Genomic DNA, 22,176 nt, shown 5'->3' with positions numbered 1-22,176 from the left:
GAGACATAAAGCTATAAATAACGTCATGAGGAATTCCCACACTGAATCACTGCTCAAGACTATGCCATAAAACCGTCCTGTCTAGAGGGCACCTGTATGCCAAGAAAACCATCAGCCTGTACAATGGCAGTTTCTGGCTTTCTTATGTGCTGCCAAACAATTTCCACATACCCAAGCACAGCTCTGCTTTTTCAGAAGGTAGATGTGCCTGTGGTCTGACTGCCATGGTTTTTCATGTAGTTTTATGGGGCTAGGAGTCAAAGTACTAATAAATGTAGCAGCATGTAAACTGATCTTTTAATAAAACTGCAGTTATTGGGAGGAAAAAAATCTTTTTCAGATTTTGGAATAGCCTGTGTTGCGTTTTCCATTTTGCTTGGACAGAAATGTGAAGTGGTGGCTGCACTGAGGAAGAAGAAATCAGCCCCTTACAGCCCTTAACTATATCTCCAAACACCTGAAAGAATACCACAATTACTCTCTGTTTTCAGTTCAGTAAGGAAAGGAACTTCATGTACTTCTAAGTAGCAAAAAGAAAAACAAATATGAAAGGAAGAAAAGCCCCAATAAACTCATGGGGTATTTTCCATCCTGTGGGGCTGGCTTTTCAGTATTTACATTACATAATATGCAGCTACTAGAATTACTGTGCCCTAATCCAGAGAAGCTTCCGGAAACCAAATTATTTAGTGGTTGGGCACACATTCTAACCCCATCATTTGAAACACAAGCTAACAATATAGAAGTTTATTCTACCCAAGGGTATGTGTATCCATCCTACTTGAAATTTATTCTTCTGTGTGATAGATTCATCTTGATGGGTATGTTTAGAGAGGCTTTCTTCCTAGGATAATTGGGCAGTTTTGGTTTGGGGGAATAGAGACATTTGAAAATAATCCTAACATAGTAAAAAACCCTCCAGAGATCTGGCTACAAAGAGTTGGAAATGAGAAATGAGAAAATCTCAGAAAGAAGAGATGAAGTCATCAGTCTGCAGTGAACAAGAGGCCAGCTTGTGTAGGCTGTGTTTGTCTCTGAGAGAGCTGGGGTTGACACAGTTGCCCCTTGCTGCCTACAATGCACAAGGCTCAAGACCAATGGTCATTCACAGTGCTTGAGCTCACCACGCTTCCCTCTCATTTTCCTGAGGAACTCTTCCCATGGAGCAGTAAAGAGCTGCCCATGGAAGCTCTGGGTGCCTTTACAGCTGATGCAGCACCCAGTGGCCTGAAGCACAGCGTGAAATCCTTGGCCAGTAGACTTTGGTATTGCAATTTAGCATTTAACTCCTTGGCCTCGGAACATCACTCACCACCCACGCCCGAGGCCAAGCAGGACAGCTAGGGCAGCTAGGGCAGCTAGGTTTACACAGCAGTGGAGATTTCCTGATGCCTGCACATTCCTCTCTCCTGACTGCCTGTAATGATGGTCCAAGGCGATATTTCCCAAATATCCCACCAAATTGTCCACAGTTTATAGCAATGAAAAGGTGCATTCATTTACCCTATTTGGCCATACAAATATACTTTTTTTTTCCTCAGAAATACTTGAGGGCTCTGCTCACAAACTACTTGTAAACTGTTACGTACTACTGGCCAAAACCAGTGGGATTATGTGGATGAATTTTACCAGAAGTTCAGGGGCAGGTTGGATTGTATCACCAAGCTGCTACTTTGTTATAAAACACATTTTTTAAAATGTCCATTTTAAGAAGTCCATTTTCAGAAGAGGAGAGGAGTCCCAGATTGGAGAAAAGAGAAAAGAGTTTCCTTTTATGCTCAGTCTGATTCAGACTGACTTTTCATGGGAGCACAGGGAATGTCAGAGTGCTTGTTTACATACATCTCCTGCTGATCCATGAAGGATCAGGTCCCCAAATCACAGCAGTTGGAGCCAAGTCACAAGAAAAAAATTATCATTACCATGGGGGAAGACAGGGAGGAAGCAGGGAGAGGTAATGGGCAGCCCAAGGTAGACTGTATGGAGGGTCAGCTCCTCCTTGCTTTGTAGAAACAATGCAGGAAGGAAGCTGGAGAGGGATATTAGAGCTTTTTCTGTGCCAAAGCAACAGGCCTGCTTACCCTGGTATAAGGTTCTGCAATAACAGTGATTCCCAGCTATTGATGTGTTATGGCTTTGGGAATCTGAAACTAAAACCCAATTTTTTTCTTGGTGTAAAAACCATCAGAAGCCCTCTGCTTTTTCCTGAAAAGTTCAAAGTAAAATCCCTGTTTGCAAGATTTGAAATAGAGGATCTTTACCCAGACATCTGTTTCTACTTACAACAAAATGACATCAGGGAAAGGATACTTTCTTTGCACATTCTTTAAATCTTGCCCCTATTCCTCCCACACCAAAGCCCATTTGGGCTGGTTTCAGCCTTGCAAAGAGATTTCCTGTGTGTCTCAGGAGCAGGCAGCTACTACAGAGCGACTGACTAAGTGTGTAACCAGTCAGGGTTAAGTTTGGAATTTTCATGTTCATGGTGCCAGCAGCCCAAAACATCACTAGACTAGGTCTACCTCGTCTCTGTGTATCCAGGTAATGTCCTTTTTGAGGGTTTTGTCTGTTCATCAGGAAGAAATGTGACCTGGCCACTGGTTTACCTTTCCAGAGCATCAAAGATAGGTTCAGAGGCCAGGAGAATTGCAAGAGGATGGCATTCAAACTTCATTCACCACAAACTGCCCACAAAGAAAGTTAGAAACCATCAAGTGTCAAAACCTACAGCTGAGGAGTAACTTAGTTCTCTTAGCTGAGTAACTTAGTTGTATTCAAAGATTCCCAGAACTAGTTTGGCACTAAGAATAAAAATATCAGTTTTGAATAAAAGAAAGAATCTGATCACATAGCGTGATTTTATCAAGCAAATCTCATATCAGTAAAAAGCTTTTTGCTAAGATCACCTGTCACACAAGAAGTCAAATACTTCAAAGTCAAAGAAAACAACATTATCTGACAAAGGCAGTACCAGTGCTAGAATTTCGTCAACTACGTTGAAAAGAAAATTTGAGACAGACAGTAGTTTTATTACATGGTGATTTGTATCTTAGCATCACATTACTATTTTCTGGATGATTTATGCTGTCCTAGGAAAACTCTGGTGTGCAAAATGTTCAATCAGAAGATATGAGTTCAGTCATTTCTCTGAGCCTGGCATAAACAAAGGTGTTCCATGCCAAATGGACATAACAAAGCAAGATCTTTGACATTCCTACTGAAAGAAGTAATTATTATTCCAGCTTTAGATATGACAATAGCTGTCTTGTCTCTTACACAAGAAAGAGCATCATTTACTTTGTTAGGTATGGAAGGGAGCACTTTGTCCTTCAGAGAAGTTATTAGAACTGGTGTTAGCACACATGCCTCAGAGTTTGGTCAGCACAACAGTATGTTCATGTTTAAGCCCATGTCAAGAATGCATCCTCAATGCAATAAATTTGTTTTAAAGCAATATTTTCAACCTAGAGAAGCCTCACACTGGGTTCCTACTCTCAGGGAAGTAAGGGAGATTTCACCCTAACATCCTCAGAGCAGGAAAAATATACTTCTGTCCAAGAACCACTATACATTTCCTGGTGACAGAAAAATTACCACAGTTCGTATTTTGCCTGATAGACAATCAAACATTCAGATGAGTTAGGAGAATTAACTAATATTACTAGGACAGATAAAAGGTAAAAGTTAAAATGTGTTTGGGGTCTTAGCTGGCTTTTAGCTGCTGGCTAAGACACCTGTCTTCCCCAAAGTTATTTATACTCTCTCTGGAGAAGTTGGTGCTGGCCATAGACTGAAAATATATGGAGGGTCACATGGTTTTGGGATGTAGTTCAATTAAGTAACTTTCAAATTTCATTAGAAATGTCACTAGTTTATTCAGCAGGTATTTGTTAATCAAAGAAGGGAGATTTCCCTCCAAAAGAAATACTGCAATCTCCATTTTCTTACAACTGCTTTTAACATCCCCCAGTTTACAATGAGAACTGTTCTTTGTTGAGAGACTCTTCGTATCTGAGTAACTGGTGCTCTGATCCCAGATTCAAAAAGCATCCACTGACAACAGCAGATCCTTAACCCATCCCGTCTTTATGCAATGCAGAAGTTTGACCCTCAGCAAAGTAAAAAAACCTAGTCTACCAAAAAAATCCCTCTTGCAATACAAGAAATAGATAACAATTCTTGGGTATAAAATTTTTCCTTTCAACAGATGTGGGAAAAACTGTCCAAGCATGTTTTTCTGGAAAGAGTTTGCATCAGCCCAATGGCATGGTAGTCTGCAATTTGCCAAACAAAAGACTTTTCATCAGAAACACCTTTACCTTCCACATGCCAGGTATTCCACATATATTGCAAACTCATGCTTCTCTTTCTTTTCTCCTTTTAGGAACATAAAAATAAAAAGCAAAAACAGAATCCCAGATCCAACAAGAACATATGGCTGAAAGCAGCAGCAATGAAGATCACCCCCTTCAAAGTGAGGCGTGAGCGTGTGCTGCTGTGGCTGCTTTGACAGTTCACCTGCAGGGCTCACCAGTGTTCCTCTTCCCTGCCAGCTGCCAGCACATGGCACATGAACCCAGGACCTCTCCCAAAAAAAAGAGCTAAGGAGAAGTGCAAAAGGGGAGGAAGCTGTTCCTTTGTTGAGGACAGAGAGATCTGTCTGACAGCACTGCAGCCCAGCAGCCTCAATGGGCCTGCAGGAAGCTCCCACAAGTAGCCCATGGATGCCCAGGGAGGTGCAGCAAACTTTGTGTCCTCCTGCCATGTAGAGAAGCAAACACTTCATCTTATGAATGCCACCACTGCTATGAAGGCAGGGTCTGTTTCTAAGGCAGATTTATTCCTGCCTGTAAAGTTGCATGGCACGATTACAATTTCTAGACTAGTTGCGTATTTAAATATTTACCTATTACCATAGTAAAACTCACTCTGGAGGATCTTCTTCACTTTTCCTCACATGTATGATCACTTGTCACAAATGTGAATGTGAATGTGTCAGAGGGACTTGAGCATGGAGAAGAAATTCAAAGCCAGGATACTTTGCATTCATACTCATCTTTCTGTAGCAAAATACAAACCATAGTGAATACACAGCTCCAAGTCCCTCATACTTAGTCCTGCACTGTTACACCCCAAAAAAACACACCCCGGTGGGTGCTCTGCAAATGTCACCTGTGAAGGGAGCACCACAAGTCAGCCTGCAGAATTACTCAGGCTTTTCGCTACTTATCTCCTACAACTCACTATTCTGTGCCAGTCTGCCTGAGATTTAGGCCTAGGCATCTGCTCTGTGTTTCCCTGGTAAGGACCGAGTTTGATCTCACTTGTGCAGAGATGTGGTGCACAAAGGAGCCACTGCTTCGTTGCCTGGTATTAATTTTTCATGAGATCAGCCTCGCAGCATTGTGTGTGCTTTTTTTCTGTCTGAATCCTTTCAACTGGTGTTTCTTACATCACCCCCTTGGGATGACAGCGAACATTCTTCTCAGATGACTGGTGCAATGTGCTTTCTGCAGCTCGCTGGTGCCGTATTTTTTTTTTTTTAGGACTTTAGCCCTTCCCCATCCTTTTCCTTCTCATTACAAAGGAGAGTAAAGGTTCACTGGCTGGATTTCCAAAAGGGCGGACAAATTTATTACCGCTAACAATATTTTCAGCTACAAAATTAAATCAGCTGAGCAGCCAAAGCTTCTGACTGAGGTAGGAGGATCCCACATTTGGGACTATGCTTTTGCTCTGTGTAACACATCAGCAGTCCCCAGCCAGAACTCAGTCTCCTCTGGCCAAGTACTCGAGAGGAGGAGCATGCAGCTGGCTCTGCAAGCTGGCTCCTCACAGGCATTTTGGGCTCCCCTGACACCTGAGAGCCTAGAAGGGACAAGGAGGGCAAGGCAAGAGGGAAAGAACAGTGTGGGAGAAACAAATCTCAGTTCCCTCAACACCATGAGCAACAGGGATGGGGGAAAGTTGGACCATCCAAAAGAATGACCAGCTGTGCTGGCTCAGGGTGCAAACAGGCTCACACTTGTGGCAGAGATGGTTTCCAGAGAGACTCATGGCTGTGGTGTTGCAGCATGCTGTTGCCCTGACTTGTTCATCGTGTCTTTTCGTTGCTTCCCCTGCAACAATGAGCACTGGCAGCTGCTGACGGAGGAGGAAGGTTTCCTGCAATGACAAAAATTACATTCTTACATTCTTATTCCACTCTCCCTCAACCATCACACCCACCTGTCCTCAGGGTGCACCTCACCAACACCCAAGTTTCCCAATCTGCTCCCAGAAAAGTTTGGTTTTTTTGGGAGCACATCAGTGGTCACAACCAGAAGGGCATCCCAGAGACAGCTCCAGCTGTAAAGCTGTGGCAGAGGAGTGATGGGGTAATGCCAAGGGGTCATCTTATGTTGTCTCTATATCAGAGAACACATGAAAACACCTGAGATGGGAACTTCTGGCAAAGCGTGCCTTATCTTGCCACACCACTGGCTCTGGCAGGATTTTAACCTTATGGAAAATGTTTTCATAAATGTCATTCATAGGATTTTTTAAAAATATGTTTAAATATTTTCAAAATTATGCTTATTCTATGGGCACACAAATGTTTTAAATAAAACTTTTGCAATGTTAAGCAGCACCTTACTGGTCCATTACAGAATGTGGGGTATTGTTGCTATCTGCTAATGAAATGTACCCTGCAATGGTTCATCACTTAGGTGAAAAAGAAGATTTAAGCCAAAGCACATTCGCTGTGAGATTCAGGGTTGTTTTAATTTCTTTCTTGCCAGGTTGTGAAAGTAATTAAAAACAACTATAGATCAAGTTTTTTAATAGTAACTATAGTTTTTATGCTCCTGGAAGAGCTTGGGAGTCATGCTAAATCCAGAGTATCTATACAAATTTTGGATTAATTCCAACTTCTGCACATCTTGAGAGTCTATTAGAGATAGGTAACTTTCATAGTTTAATTGTAGACATTTGCTATTAATATTAGTCAGTTTCTGCTTATGACTCAGGGTACTTTGCTGCCAGAACACAGTGAAAAACCCCAAAAGACAGTGACAATGAGTGCATTTATTACATTGAGAAGGCAAGGAAGGAGAGGGAAATGGTAAACTCATTTTGTGAAGTTACAGCTATTTATTATGAGTCATTTTATTGTTTGTCTCACTGCATTACCTTGCTGGAATCTCTGCTGAGCTTCATGCTGGGAGATAACCCATGACCTTCGAGCCTTCCCACCCCAGTCAGGCACAGAGTGTCTCTGGGGGAGACATGCAAACCCTGGGAAGGACTGCTCCTGTGGGGCTCAGCCAGGGCAGTGGGGTCTGGGCAGGAGCCCCAGATCACTCCAAGAGCACACAAACACTGCTCACATGTCCTACAGGCTGCTTTGAAGGGGAAAGGGGCCCTGCTCCCACCCAGGCTGGTACCTCTCAGAACCAAAGGAAGGGAAAAAGAATGGAACCTCCTACTCCTGCTATAAGCCTAATCACACTCCCTAAAAGACATTTCCCTCATTTACTTGTTAGAGATAATTCTAGATCTGCATCTGGAGTAAGCATGAATGAAAAATGAAAATAAAACTGTTGGACATCATCAAGTAATGTCTTCTTTTCTGGCCACACCTCATTTTGAGGAACAGGAGCTGCAAAACATTACAGGCATCAGGACAAGCAAAGGAAACTAATTTCTACATTTTAGCATCAGTGTGGATTGCCTGAGACTCTGTTCCCTATTCTTCTGAGGCAGGATTTGTTTTATCCAGCCCAAGGGCAAGGGCACAGCAAGGCCACGTGCAGCAAGAGAGCTCTAGCAGGATTTCTGCAGTGTCTACAGTCTGTTTTCCCCATCACAGACAGTGATTTTCTTCCGCATGTCCTGAAATAAAAAATCTGCCCCCAAACCTACACAACAAAAGCTGCCTTCTGTGCCTTCTTTCCCATTTGCTTTCCACACTAGCCTTTATAGACTTGGAACCTTGAGCTCTCCTTCAAGCCTTATGGAATGCCAGGTAGTAACTCAGAGGAATTCCCTCAGCTCAAGTAATTCTAATCTTTATATATATATCTGTAAGAAAGAAAAACAAATAGGTCCAAAGAAATGACAAAATACAGCACAGAATCCTTCAGATATTACTGAAATACAAGCAAATAAAGCAAGTAAATGTGTCCAGTTGACTGGAATGGCTTTGGAGGTTACACAACCTCCAAAGGACTGGGCTGAGGATTTCAATGTGTTTGTTTCACTGAGTCATGAGTGTATCAGGCTCCCTGGGAAAGGCCAGCCAAAGGAGATCGCTGTCTGTCTCCCCTTCTTCTTCATTCCATTGATCATAAACAATTCCCGTGCATGTTTTTAAATGGTACGAAACAACAGGAATTGGATCAGGTTCACAGGGAGAGCACCAACATCCCATAATTCTCACTGCTGTCTTTCCTGTCAAGTTCATTATCTCAGCATGGCTGTTCTGTTGTCTTCTGTTTCTATTTATATAACTCCTTTTTTGCCTAAACCACTCCTTGCATTGATCCAGAAATTTGGTAAGTATAAATGAGAGGCCTCAGAGACAGAAAGAGACACACAATATATTTTGATATTTTATTTTTTTCTGCAGAGTATTAAAAGAAAAAAGAAAACTCCTCTTCAGAAGAGCATGAAATTTGCCAATGCATCCTGACCCCATCTTTTATATGACTGATTAGAGTTCTCTAAATGTACCAGGAAAAGCAAGACTGGACACTGTAACACTGTCATCCTTGAAATTAGGCTTTACACATGTCAGACCCTTATGGTTGCAGGGACAGAGGGCACCTTGCAACCAAACTGTAGCTCATGGATCAATATGCCTTCACTAAAATCTTGCTGAAAATTATATCATCACAGCCATCATCTGAACATCTCTTTACTTCCAACATCTAGATCTCACTGAAAGAGCATCATTTATTAAATGCCTACATTATATTGATGATCTATAACACCTTTTATGTTTTAATTTAAAAAAAAACAAAAAAACCACCACCACACCCCCCCTCCCCCAAAAAAAATCTCATTCACATTGCAGTCTGCCTTCAGTTCAAAGTTGAGGCCTGCAAGTGTATGCTGGAAACACATAATAATAGTAATAGTAATAGTAATAGTAATAGTAATAATGATAATAATAATAATAATAATAATAATAATAATAATAATAATAATAATAATAATAGGTACCTTTATAGGTAGAGAACTAAAGGCAGACAAACAGAAACAAACAGTTGAGAACATCCTCTGCACGTGTTTTTAAATAGAACTGACACCAGTTCATAGGCTGTAAATTACTTTATAATACAAAATGCACATGTACATAAGTTATTTGCTTAATGATCAGCATTATTCTTAATTGGAAATTTACAGCATGAAGTAAGGGCGACTAAAATGATATCATGGCAATTTTTGTGAAGGAGTCATTCTTTCCTGATTAAAAACCTTTTCTATCAAAACTTCATTAACTGGTCTCAGCCACTGACCCAACTTGGTCTTAACTCTCTGTCTAATGTGTCTTAAATTTTGGAAGAGGCTGAAAAGAAGTCAACATAGCTGCTTTCTCCATTTGTACTCTGAAATAACATGTAACGTGTTTACACGTATGATGCCAAATGCTGCACTTGTCAGCTCCTCTCAGAAGGGCACAGCCAGCCTCGCTTTGTGCCAAGGCTGCCAGCAGCAGCACCGTGTGTCTGCCTGTGCCTGTGTCTCCCACAAGGTTCATGGCAAGGATCACCTGTCATCTCCAGCCTCTCACCTGCTGGAACTCACACCTGGACAGTGGTTTTCCTGCAGAAAATGAAATACGTGTTTCCCAAATATCCTGTTGCAAAGTTAACCAGGACAAGATTGAACACTCAGTCCAGCCTTGGGAATGCAAATCCTTTTGCTTCCAGGCCCAGTGACAAGGTAAGGTAGGAGGTGGCATGCCTGACTCTATCCCCCAGTCTAAAATAGATGACTCCAACTTTTAGGATGTAAGGCTGGAATTTTGAGGGCAATTGCATCTGTTGCACATCATCATTGCATGGCTGAGGTGTCTGTGCCTCTCTTGATTCAGCAGGAGAATTTCTTAAGCCACTGCTGAGAGTGAATTTTGTTCACTGTGCCTCTGTACAGCAATGTAGGCTGTCCAAGGTAATAGCACTGTTCAGTGTCCTAAAGATTTCTCTACACTACTTTGTTTCAACTCTCCTCGAGCTACAGCAGCTGCATTTGCCTCACTACAACATACTTCTTCACTTCCTGTGGTGAATCCTAAAATCTGCAGGGTCAGGATTCACACCATAAAGACATACACATCCATCTGCCCTGTATAAGCAATTCTCAATTTGGATGCAATTCCTACCTAGGGATCTTTCTTCTGAGTTCAGCTCTACTTCCACAGAACATTTCCTCTTGGAGGAAAGTTATCACCCCCGGCCCACTGGATTTATTTTTATTGCAGCTTATACAGAGCCACAGATCTGTCAGGTATCCCTCTTCTGAGGAGAGAATAGAGTTGGCACAAGTCCATAGTTTTTACAGCAACAGACCATAAGCCCACAAAATCTGGACTAGAAATAATTCTTGCTTTCTAGCAAGAGTCCCAGAGACAGGCATACAAGCTGAATGATCCACAAAAGTTTCCACTTTTCTTGTTATCTTCACAGCAAAAAGAAAAGTAGAAATCTTCATTGCACACATGTACACAATGCAAGCAGAGGTCAGCTCTGGAACTTGATGTGGTTTCAGAACTGCAGAAGCAGTCCCTCAGAACCTCTTCTACTTGGCAGACAATATCTTTTTCCTGCATGAAATAAAACCAGATACAAACATGGGACTTGTGGTTGCTGCAAAAGAGAAACCATGTACCACATAGTTCATTATTTGGGGTTGGGCAAGATCCACTCACTGGGATTCTGACTAACCTTCAAGTGGGTTTTCCCCACCTTGACTGGAAAAATGAAGCATCATAAATCACTCCTGAAATGGTCTTCTCACAAGATTTCTGACCCATTCCAGCAAACTCCAGTAGTTTGGATGGTTCAAATAAAGGTAATCTGAGAATTAAACTTTGTTCCAATCATGGAATCTTGCCCCTCCACACTATCACCCAGCACTGACCACATGGTCACATTAACTACACTACAGTGGTGGTATTTGCAGGTTGAACAGTAAAAATCAGGTTTTCAGTGGGAAACAATAAGAAATTTCCCTCCAACAATATACACATAAAACCTGATTACTTTGTACAAATTCTCTTGAAGATTTTACAAATTCTTTTCCACTTTTTATTTTAGAAAATATTTCTTCTAGTCATAAAAAATAAATTATCTTTAATTAATTTTTCAGTAAACTGGATTTGAAGGTGTTAGAATGGAATTAGGCAGTATGAAATAAATCTCTACTATGCTCATTTCAGAAATGGAAAGTGATAAAGAGTGAAAAAGGGCAATATTTTTTAATGTGGAGCATTTGGACAATTAGCAAAAAAGGAAACACTATACTACTGCATTGGACAGAAGGCAGTAAACTTCTGTGCAACTTCTGGATCTTCTTTAGTTGCAGAGCAGCCTCCGAATGTAGATTAAAAATGTTCATCCCAAATTAACCAAGAAGGAAAATATGAACCATGTATTCCTCCTGAGACTGCCCTAACCTATTCAGCAATTTGTAGCACAGAAAGAACCTCATGCAGGTCTCTGAGCCTTTGGTACATTCCCTAGTGACTCTCTGTACCAGCTACACTCACATTGCCCAAGGCAGAAGAGTTTCAAGGGGCAGAAACTTCCCGCTTTGCTATTTTCCTGGAAAACACATAGTGCTATTTGTACTTTTACTAAAGATGAACAAAAAAGAGAAGCTGCATCCTACAATCAACTAAAACCAACCCATGGATTCTTCTTGAATTTCTTTCTCTGAATCTGATTTGTGTCGGGATATTATGAAGTCTTTTTGATTTTAGATGTCCAGGATGCCTTTCATCCCATAACCTGTGGTTGTGTGCTCTGAAGGATCAGCCATAATGCCTCACTCTTCAAGGAACAGCACAAACATCCCCCCTCCCCCCAAATTCTCCTTGCAGCTGGACATTCCTGGTGCATATGATTTGTCAGGGAGATTGAGGTATCTAGAAAAATAAGCCAAAGTTTGGCTATTTCACAAATATTTAAAAAAAAAAAAATCTCTTTTGACATTTTGACAGATTTCATTATGTTTTTCAAATGGGGAATTTGAGGATGCAAGAAACTTAAAATTTCCCTTTTGTTCTTCCAGCTCTTACAAACCAAAGCAAACAAATATAGGAAGGGCTTTGTGACCTAGGAAGGGTTAAGATGTAAACATCCACAGGTTCTGTACTGTGAAGTATATTCTAGCTAGTCCATGGCCTGGAAAATAAACACACTTGACCACAGTAGTGCTCAGCAGCTGGTTGTTGGATTAGAGCTGCACAGCTGAAAGCCTATAATTAAAAAAGTGTTATCTATAATGCAGTGGTAAACAGAAGGATTTGCTATAAATTTCTGAGTAGCTGAAAGGTCAACAAGGAAATACAGGAACAATGGGAGACAATAAAACTAAAAATGTTAACTTTGTTCAGTCAGCTAGGAAAGTTTGAACTAGACATTTGGGTTATTTCTTACTCTAAGGCACATCCAAAGTGCATTAAGGAGTTCTCAGCTTTAAAACACAATAAGTATGAGTAAAATGCTTAGATGCTGAGAAAAGCAGTGCTTTTCTAGAGAGAATTCCTCCTGAGGAATCCTCTAGAGCTGGTGACCATGTCCAGTGCATTTGTGTCTGCTTAGGGTTGGGTTCAGCCTGCATAATATTGCATCTCAAAACCAGAGATATCCAGGCTAAGTTATTTAGTTATCGATACAACTCCCACAGGCAATGGAGACTGCTAGACATCATAATCCCAGAATTATTAATTTCACTGGTTTTAGCCATCTATCTCTGTCCAAAAAACTCACAAGATGATTTTGACAGCCATCAGTATAATCAGGTGTTCAACATCTATTTTAGGACATGGAACTGTTAAATGTTCTCTAGACCCTGCCTGGATGCCCACACACTCCCTTTGAGCAGGGTGGAGGGAAGTAGCAGAAGGCTTGGTGCAGAGTGAACATGTAGTCTAAGAAAACTAATATGACAGACTAATATGAGTGTTTGCAGAGGTTTTTCTGTAAGCTTAAATATCACTTCTTATACAAAGCAGTCTGGTGGAACTCCATACAAAATGATCATGTTGTTTGTGTTGTTCCCATAAGAGAGGCAAAAATACTAACTGCCTCTCTAACAGAAAACCAGAAAAAGCCGAAGACCAAAAAAAAATTATTATTATTATTATCTGATTTGCTGATTTGTTTAGCTTTTTCAAATTAAAAGATCATGAAAATGTACTGCTACCAGAAAACTGTGCAAGAACTTACACATCAACATCATGGAAACATATAAAAGTGAATGCATATTGGAATACCTGCAGACTTTTAAAGACCCTCTGTATTTGTAAAGCTCACTCAGAGGTATTTCAGTAGGTGAAATGTAGAGGCATCCAGTACACTGTATTCAGCTTTATTCACTTATGGAAAAATCCTTTGGAATGTAATGAGTGAAGCACAAAAAGTGCAATAGAAATTTTATCCAACATCCCTCCTATACAATTATACAAATTGACTTTTGAATTCTGTGGGAAGACTATCACTCTATTAAAATCTATCATATTTTTTTCCATAAGGACCATGTGCCAAAGTCCTTATAGCTATTCCTGCCTTCTCCTCCAGCAAAAAAAATCCCCTCTCCAGCAAAACCTGTGACCTTCTATATATCCATTTTCTAATAATTGATTGATACTAGAAAAGAGAGAACATTCCTTTTCTTTGGACTTAGGGGTATTTGGAAAGAGACCCCCTGCAATTCATCCAACAGGGCTCAGTGATGTGAGAAAGGAGACCACTAACACGTGAGTGCTCTGCAATATTGGAAGGGAGACCCCCTTTTGCACTGAATTAACGCCTGGAAAATCTGCTCCCCTTATGCTTTTTCCATGTGATTTGCTGGAGCTCATTCTTTCTCCATTGCTGTGAAGGCCAGGACATATCCCCTGGCAGTTTTTAAAACTTTTATAAACTGGAAAGTATTTTGCTGGCTTGAACTGAGCTTGCCTAGAATCTGTGTGTGAAAGATGCTGCTGTTATTGTTGGGGTTTTAGCTGAGTTTAGTCATGTTATTCATTCCTGTTAAATGGGCTGGTTTGGTTTCTTTTAAAGCTTTGTTGTTTATCTCAGGATGCCAGTTAATTAATTTCCCAATTGCTTACTTTTACTTCACGCCTTTGCTTCATTCCGGTATGTGCAGAAACTTTCTGTGGGGAAAAGGGGAAAAATTTATTGTTCCAGCTTGGTTTCCAATTTGTTATTTTAGTCAAGGTGAGAAGGCAAATCTATAGTGTTTCAAATGCCTGCAAGGTGAGAGGGAGATGGGTGTTCTAGTGCCAAGAGACCAAGACTTTTTACTGAGGAGAGCCTAGTGTGTCTTAACAGCTGCATTTTCAGCATCCTTGAAATCTGAGCAAGCCATGAATGGGGATCCTCAATGGATCACCTCCATTTTCAGATGAAAAAATAAAAAACAAACCTGTGGGTTTGTGATCAGAATTTGCACTTATTAAATATCAGTCCAGTATATATTATATAATTCATAGTCCAGTGGCACATCACAGTGTTTTTTCCTAAGATGACAAGCTGTGCCTCCTTGAAGTTTCATCAGCTGAAACATTGACTTGAAATCCTGGAAATGAGAGTGTGAGTGTGTCTGTACAGAGAGCACAGGTAAAGATGAGACATTCTAAACAATCCCTCCATTTTGCATAAAAATCATGTAAAGATCAAAAAATGGGAATAAAGTTAAGATCATTTACCATTCAGTGCAATCAAAAACTTGCTAGCAATTAATTCACTTACTAACTTGGCTCCTTGCCCATGAAATTCTCTGTGGAATGACTTAAACAAAGAATTTCTTGGAAGTGGGAGACCAAGTCAAGACTAAATTCCTGTGCTGCTGAGGAAATATATCTTGGGTAAAGTGAACATAATATTTAGTGAGTGTGCCTGGAATGGAGTTTTAAGCTATAGTTTTAAACTGGTGATTTGTGTACTTTGAACTATATACAATGGAAATAATACCAGCTGCTGGTTTGGGTAGGATCAGATCCTAGGATGGCTTTTGTCTCCATGGTTTGTTCTCATAATAAAGGGAAAATTATCAAGTCTGAAGGCAATCACAGTGGAAAGCCATTTGGGGTTCATAAGTAAATCTCATTAAACCAAATCCAAATTTTACTGAAAGCCATAAAATATTAAGAAAACTGTTTGGGTCTTTATATTTATATGCCTGCTTGTTATCATAAGTGCACCACTTCACTGCAGATACACAGAAAGTGTTGTGAAATACCATGGCTAGTTCCTACCATCAACACTAATAAAGACTTGATTGAATGGAAAAAGTGAACAAACATGTAACACACAATATGTAAATATTATCAGTGCTGAATTAACTTTGAGTCAGTTAAGGAGGGGTCACTGGGACCTCACTTGCACTGAGATTTCAGAGCAAGCAGAGGTGTGCAGCCTTCATCCCAGGGCACCCTTGGTACCTGTCAGAGTGGAAATACCAATCTGCTCATGAGCAGCCCCAATCTGATTGCCAGCTACCCAAGGATCTCCTGATGGCCCTTCAAAGCGCACAGGAAGTGTTCCAAGGCTCCTTACTGATGATCAGGTGCTCTCCCAATCTTCTCCATCCCCTGTTGTCCAGCACAAGGGTGTAATATGCACATGGTTCAGGCACAGCAAGGTACCTTGGGAATGATGGATGTCGGAAGAAGTTTTGGAAAGGTCATTTTAGTCTGTGTCAAAATAGAGGTTTTGAAAGAGCGTGGCTTGGACAAAAAGAGACTCCAACCATACCCTTCAAATGTGGCATTTCAAACAATCCTGGACCTGAGTTCCATGATTCTGATCTCTGGTCTCATAAAAACATAGAAAAGGTGAGTGAATCATGGTGAAATATTTTCAGGCCCGGCCTGAAATTGCCAGTGTAGCTGGAATGCATCTCAACGGGGTTTTTTCCTCCTCAAATAAGCATATGTGCTCAGTTCTGTATACAGCACACAGATGGCAAACCCACAGGGCATGGTCAGATAGGCAAAAATACTGGGATTTCTGTGAGGAGAGAAGGGACGCATTGAATTAGCTGAATTTCTGTACATGTAAACAGACCTTGCCAAGCAACATAAAGTAACTAATGAGCCATAGTTCAGTGCGAATCTATGGCAAAATGACATTACCTCTGGCTTCACTTTTTGTTATGGAATTATAGAAAGTAAATGAATTTGTGTACTTCAATGTCACTACCTTAGCTCTGGGCAGAAATTAACTCTTCCTCTGCTGTATGGACTTTGCTTCCCCTTGATAGTTCAATTCTCACTCATTTTTCATCCTGTCTAAAACAGATATTACCTAACACAGTGCTCCTGGACAACTCTATCACCAAATTGAAAAGAGAGCAGAAATTCAGGTGGAGATGGAGAACAGAGTTCAGTATTGCCCCCAAAATATGTTGCAGAGTAAGTGCAGTAGTTGTTTGCCATGGGTTTTTGGCACACAGTGCAGGATAGAGGGTTAGTCTTGACCCGCTCTTTTCATCAAGAATGACCCTGTGAATTGCAGGTACAGATCACTGCCTTAAAATGGTCTTATTGGCAGTAAAACAATCTGTGCTTCACAATAAATGTATTTATTTATTGCATGGAAAAGTGCACCACGCACAGCATTCCCTGATGCTGGCGCACGGGCTCTGGCAGACCACTCGCGTTCTCTCTGTGCTATGTCATCCACAGGACAGAAGTGAAGCCCTGCTGAGATCTGAGGTTATTGATACGCATCTCAGAGACCACTTTGTGGAGAAGGACTAGATTCTCAGCCAGAAAAAGGGTGAATCATGTCTTTGCTAACATAATTCTGAGTAACAGAACAAATTCCTCAAGGACGAGCTTCATTTTTCACAGAAACAACTAAAACCAGCAGCATGTACCTAGTGCTTAACAGTTTCTTAAAATAGCCCTGCCATCAGGAGGTGGCAAATACAGTCTGGTTCTCAGTGTTTATTCCCAGTTCTGACCAAAAAGGCCCCTGTAGGCATGCTGCACAGAGACCAAAACCCATGAAGAGCCTGTAACTTGTTACAGCTGGGTAAAAAGTGCCAGATAATACAAAGATTTTTCTTTTAAATAACAGCACTTCAAGAAAATGTGTTTTAAGTAGCTTTAAAACTCTGATCCTTTTCTGTTGTCAAGAAAACTGAAATTTACTTTTCAGATACCCAACATAAAAAAATAAAACAGATGGCATTAGTGACTCACTCGTGCTAGAAAAGAAAAAAGGAGCAGGCTCCCTGAACAGAGTAACCCAATTAAATCTCAGTACAAGGACTATTCAGAAACTCACCATCCTCCTATGATGAGCTCTGCCCAAAAGAGGACCACAAAGCAGATATGCATCTCACCCTATAATGTTCCCATGACATCATGGTTTGCAGCACCAACTTTAAGCTTGCATTTCCTCGACACCAGAGGGATATGTTGCGCTGCATCTCCAAAACACACACTTGAATATTCAAAGGTGCTTTGTACCAAGACAAAACTATCCCAGACCCAGGGCTTCCCAGCAGGTATGCAGCCTCCCAGGCTCTCAGCATGCTCAACTTCAAATCTGTGCCCAACACCCTCTCTAAAGGGCTTGGAACACTGGACATCCCAAATACACATCTTTTCTAGTTTCCCCTGGGTTCTGAATTGTTTTCTTATGAATTCACCTTTCCATGTAACCACAACCTTAGTGATGAGGATGGACTCCTATTAGCATTCATCCCCCAAATGCAATTAACATTGCTTTTCCAGGTGAAAAACCCAGACCTACAATTTCCCCATAAATCTAAATTGGCTGTCAGACACAACTTTGGCAACTGGCTGTCTGTTTAAAAAAAATAATAGCATTTATTCAGCAATTCCCCAACACTCAATAAATACTCTACTGCTTGATTTACTTTTAAGAATAAATTGAGGGGAGTTATGAGGCAATTGACTGCCAGCTGCAAAATACCCATCCCAAGGGAACCTCCTGAGCTTGAAGCACTAGCTAGCACTCAATTCAAGCAAAATTTTTCTTATGTTTCTGATCCTCTAACTGATTCTCACAACTGTGTCACTTGAAGAAATAATCATCTCTACACCTAAATCAACATTTTTAGACAGACCAGTCAAGATGGGAATGCTGAAAGGGAGCAAGGAAGAACCATCTAGAGCTTTTTCTGACCTCATGCAGAGTTGCAGAAGATGCCATTGGCCTTGTGACTTCTTCCAGTTGACAGAAAGGTTAGAGCAGATGCAGATGGCTCACAATTCCATTGTCTGTCTTATCCACTGTGCTGGATTATTCTGCAGATGTGGAGTTAAATGTTGGTGATGGGTGTCACCAGAGCCCAGATCCCTGTCTTCTCAAATATAACTGCATTCTGTTAATGAAAACCAGCAGCTGGAGAGCCAAGGATGGGAGAACAGACATAAAGTTTCTTGCTTAAATCTTTGTTACTAATTTACCCCTTTTACTATTATTTACAGAAAAAAAAAAAATGAAGGACAACTTTGAGATTGTTGTTTAAGGTTTTTCCAGGGTTCACTAACTGCCTCCTAGAAAGGATCTAAGTGAAGCAATATGGAGAAGCACCTTTCCTGGCAACACTGGGTTAGGTTGGATTTAAAGGCATTCAGGTCCCATGGCTGTGTTGTGAAGGAGTTCCTTTTCCCCCATTCTTTTCACTTCATTCATTCTCAGTGTTGTCAAAGGCATCCCTGTTTGGTGGCTGCATGAGATGAAGAACTCACCACTTCCCTTAGATTTTCTTGAGTACTGCTAAAAATATATGACTATAGACTCTTGTTATCTCTTCTTGTATGGATTAAATAAAAATGTAATATTTGCTTTGCCCCAGACATGAAGGTATTCAAATTACACAACCAAAACCCATCTTTCTGATAACCTAAACAGCTGAAGCAGTTTAAATGCTGCCATATAAATAATTTCTCTATCTCTTCAATTTTTTCTGGTATTCTTTTTTACCTGCTCTAACTTTTTTCATCTTTTTCTGGTTGACCACCAGTTTTGATCCACTGGCAGATTTTATCTATTTTATATTCTCTCCTCCATGTTATGCATACACTGAAGATTACCAGCCAAACAATGGCTCAATGCGGAGTGCCTTATTAAATAATTAATTTTATAATAATTCTCCAGTGATGATTACTTTTTCAATGAGTTTTATGAGATTCATCTCACACACAATCCTTAATCTATTTAAAATGCATTCATTCTTGCATTGCTAACTTCAAATGCCATGTCATACTGAGCAAATTACAAAGTTTAAATGCACTCCATTATGCAAATCTTTTGCACTGGTCATTAGAAACTTCATCAAAGATATATATAACTTCTGTTTAACAATAACATTCCCTGCATTATGCTATCAGAATTTATGGCTTTGTTTTTTTACCTATCATTTGATACCTGTATCAATTTCATATTATTTTACCCAAGACCTAATTCAAATCAAGTATTTTGTTTGTCTGAACAGTGTAGCACTTTTCTTAAATATTGGCAGAACATTAGCACACTTCAGTTTTCTGAAATGTTCTCAGTTTTCCAAGATTTATTTAAAATTAGTATCAGAAGGACAAAGATATTCTCAGCTTTAGAATTTCAGGACAGAAGTCAGCTGTGTTTGGTGGTATAATAATGTGATAAAAGTGTCTTGAATTCTTTCTATTTTCTCCTTTTACAATTCACATTGATTGTATTTTTCCTCTTTAATTGGTTCTGTGAGTTTTCTACCATGGGTTTAAACCAGAGACATCCTTTCTTTTCTGACAGGCCAAGTAAGTCCTGTTGTCAACGCAAATCTTCAGGGACTACACCTCATTTCTAAAATGAATTTCTAAATGTTGCACCCTCCTGCTCAGCAACATTGAGTTCATCCCCTAGGGGAGCTATGCACAGGACCTAACCACCTCATAGAAAATGTTCCATTGTTTTCATGATGTTAAGGGTATATCTACCTGTTCAAAGTTAAGGGCTTCAGGATGGAAAAGCTGCATTTTTACTTCTTGCTCTGTTAATACTGAAGTTTTTTGTACATAACTGTTAGTACAAGTCTTCACTATGGCCCTGTCGTGGTTTTGAACCAGTAATTAATAAACAAGGGGGAAAAAAGAATTATTTATTTCTTGCTGTGAGATATGGATTAAAATAAGAGCAAACCAGGCATAAAACTTAAAAGGAATAAAGAGAAGTTTATTGACAAACTACAAGAACAAGAACACCAGAATAAACTTTTAGAAAAACCTTTTCATTTCTCACTGCTCACTATTCTTTTGTTCACATGACAACAGAGACAAAAACTTTATAATTTTGATGGTTTAAATAATCTTAATTCTCTTTATAGTCTTTCCATCAGTTTCTGTAAAGAAACAGAAGTTCCTTTCTGTTAATTTATGGAGTTTGTCACAAGAAAACTATTTTTGTTATAGTTTCTCGTTTCTCTGATATCAGCTGTTCAGAGCTACTGTTATTAAAGCCCACCCCTCCCATTTCACATCACTCTGAAATGTGTTATGGGTCATAAGTTTGAGGATAGCATTTTTAAGGATAAGTTAGTCAAAGGCAAAAAAGTATTTTTCATCTGCTTCTGTGAGCTTCACTAGAAAACAGTTTTCTCATTGCCTCTCAAGGCTTCAAATCTCCCAGCACTTCACTATACCACAATTACTCCACTTTTTACTCGAATTTACACTTTGAACACCTTATTCCTCCTCATACTCTATTATGAATTAAAAGAGTTTTTTTCAGGACTTCATTGTCCATCTCCATAGTTTTAACAGAAAGATATTTCAGCTTAATTAAAGCATCTTCTTAATTCTCTACCTTTCTTGAAGTCTCTTTTCTTTCTTGCCACTAGTAGTTTATAAAGTCTCTTTTCATGTTGATCACTCTCCTTTTCTTTCTCTGGATAAAAAGATTAATCCGCAAGTCTCATCTGGATAAGAAAGAGTTAAAATCTTGCCCAAGCTTTTGTAGATGGTTCGGTGATCTCTGCTGAACAGGAGCTGGAGCTGTCTGCGATGGAAAGTTCCTCATAGCTGTTTTTAGAGAGCGTGGTCACCGTCTCTGCTTGCTGCAGGCTCAGAGCTCCTTTCCTTCTTCACTCAGCAGTTTTCTAGTGAATGTAGTTACAGCAAACCCTGCAGCTGAGCCAGAGATCGGGCCGGGCCCGGCCCAGCCCGACCTGGCCCAAGGCAAGCCTCATCTCCCGGCCGGGAGACGAGAGACGCGGCGGGCCCGGCACGGCCCCCGCCCAGCCGCATGGCCTGGGCAAAGAACCGGAGGCCAGCCGGAGCTCCGCCACCCTTCACAGTCAAGAAAACAAAGAAAAAACCACAGACTTCTGGGTGTACACTTTAAGGTGGGGTTCACGAGTTGATTCTACTTTTCAATGGCTAAAACTGCTGTCAATTCTCAGCAATGACCGATAATTGGTCAAGAGAAAAGACTCCCAGGAGACCCCAGCAACTTTAACTTTCTTAAAGGTAAAGGAACCCCATGACAGGCCCAGATGAGATATGTGCTTAATATGAGTTGTTCACCCACTGCAGCTCTTGTAATTGTTTGGTTGACCTATTTTTGTTGAGGGCTTTATAGAAAGGAGGATTTCTTTCAAGTTCTGAAATTCTTAGTCTAATATCAATAGGAAAGGATGGCTCTGAGGATCAGAATCCCAGTCTACTTATTTTATATATATTTTCCTTTATTCTTTTTTAATGTAACATAGGATTTTAAGCAACATCATTCTGGCTTTTAAGCCTAATTTTAAGCCTAAAATATTGGTTTGTATAGTATGGCTCATCCAAGAGCATCTATTAAATAAAATTTATTCATAACTCAGACCTCCAAAAATCATAATTTTTATCGGTATTATTTTGTTAACATAAAAGATGCTGCTCCATACAGGACTTGGCTTGTGAGATCTGCATATGCCTTCAGTCACTAAAGGAAAACAATA

Source organism: Poecile atricapillus, chromosome 3 (genome assembly GCF_030490865.1).
Source record: "Poecile atricapillus isolate bPoeAtr1 chromosome 3, bPoeAtr1.hap1, whole genome shotgun sequence".
Lineage (NCBI taxonomy): Eukaryota > Metazoa > Chordata > Aves > Passeriformes > Paridae > Poecile > Poecile atricapillus.
The sequence above is the reverse complement of the archived record's forward strand: the minus strand, read 5'-3'. Positions refer to the sequence as shown.